General features: G+C 40.9%; 1 protein-coding gene across 13 annotated transcripts in view; it reads right to left on the minus strand.

The window, feature by feature from the left end:
* Positions 1-2,022, minus strand: part of MAP2K5 (mitogen-activated protein kinase kinase 5) — a 332,934-nt gene that overhangs the window by 196,333 nt on the left and 134,579 nt on the right. The window lies entirely within an intron of this gene.

Consider the following 2,022-nt stretch of genomic DNA (forward strand, 5'->3'; position numbering starts at 1 on the left):
TCCCTGTCTCCTCTGGTGAAAGCATGCACCCTCCAGCAAACTCAAAACAAAACAAAACAAAAAACTAAAACTAGCACTGTTAACATTTATCTAAATAAGTGTTACTCTTTGAAATTTAGGTACCAAGACATGCAATCAACCTATTCCAAAGATGCTATCATGTTATTAGTTCAAAATGTTCTTTGGAAATTCTCTTTGATACCATTTTGAAAACCACTTTATGAGGTAAAAAAGAAATCAGTATCTTTATGTCATAATGTTTTCTCCCTTAAAATGGTATTCCATCCTTTATCTTTACTCAATTCAGCTTTAAATGATTTTTGGAATTTTCCAAAAACAAAACCCACCTGACTCCAAACGTAATGAAGTCAAGAACCACGTGTTTGTTTTCTTTTTTATTTATATATCAATCTAGAAATTAACATGACTAGCAGAGAGTGGGTGTTTAATAAATATTCATGGATAAACAAATGAGTGAAAATTATCATGCATTTCACCAGATAGTTAGCGTTGCTCTGAGACAACTCTGAAAGAGGACTCCAAACCCTTGTCAGTAATAGCAGCAGCACTGAAATAACTCAAATTTCCGAGGTAACTATTTGAAGGGAATCAATGTTCACTTGAAAGTATAAATTTGGGTATGCTTATTACATTTTAATTTTATGCAAGTGGTCTAAGAATTTCAGGAATACATACAAAGAACCAGTGCTTCACTAATCATGATATATGACAGCTATGTTAACATTACGCAGAAACCTTTCTGTGAGAGTCAAACGGGGATGGACAGTCTTTCAGTTCTATAAAGAGATTACCCAGGCTATTTAAGAACTTTCATTTCCTATCAGAAGACAAACATATTTGTATCTACCACCTTACTACCTCATGATTTATGTCTCACACAGTACTAACAATGGAGCATGCCCTTCTTCTGAATGCAGTGAAGTCTATTTTGCAAATATAAATGCCCAAGCTACTGCCTTTGTATTTATCTTGTTTTTGGTTTTTAATTTTCCCAGAGGGAGCATGTGCTCACCAGAGACAGGCAGAGAGACAGAAAGAAAGACAGCGAGAAATCACCCCCGGGGGGGTGGCCACGCCACAATCCCTTCTTCTCCATTCTCTGAGCTCTCAGGATCTTGGGCACGCACGCACACGCGCCTGGTATCTGCGACTGAAACTGCAGTCAGCTACCTGGGAGTCCAGCGACGTATCCATTATGCCAACTGCTGGTCTCTCTACTCAGTTTTAATATCACTTTTACCCCACAGGTCTACCCGAAAACTACAATTCTTAAGGCTTATCAAATCATCAAATATTAGTGCCAGAAGGAACACTCAAGTCAGTCCAACAGCCTAACCTGACAGAAGGGGAAAACCGTCCCAGTGACTTGAAGAGTTTCCGTCACGGCCGTGCTGGCTGATGGCGGAGCTCAGGGAGGACTGGAGCCTTTGAACTGCCAGAAGGGCAGAGCGCGAAAGGCTTTCCCACAACATCCCATGGTCTGAGAATCGCATGCGGACATTCTGAAGTTTAAAGTCTCACCACGATGTGACATTACCATGGCACATACTGCCACACAGTAGGTCTTGGTTGCGATGTTGATAGTCAAACATTTAGAAACTCACTCGTCTGTGGCCCCGCTGGTTTGAACTTTTTGCCTGTGATTTCAAAGTCACTGATGTGCTCTCTGTGCCCTGGCCACAGCCTGTCCTCGACCAGTTACTTCACTGCATGCTGCTATCCACCGTGAGAGCTAAGAGGAACAGTGCTAACAGATGAGCAAAAACCCGTGCCCACTGCCAAACCACTGGAGATTTCTGTTGATACATTAGGGACAGCATTTTCAGGTAAGTCGGCCAAAAGGACTCATGGGGTAAAGTCTGTGCTTATGCTAATATGGGAGCTAAATTATAAAGTAGTGCCTTGCACTCAGCATAAATATAAGCATGTGGTAAATACAGTAGTTTTAACAAACTTGAAAATCTAGAGCCAAAAGCAAACATTTTAGAAGGTCTCTTTCCC

The sequence above is a fragment of the Tupaia chinensis genome, unplaced genomic scaffold (assembly GCF_000334495.1).
Source record: "Tupaia chinensis unplaced genomic scaffold, TupChi_1.0 Scaffold000377_2, whole genome shotgun sequence".
Taxonomy (NCBI): Eukaryota; Metazoa; Chordata; class Mammalia; order Scandentia; family Tupaiidae; genus Tupaia; species Tupaia belangeri.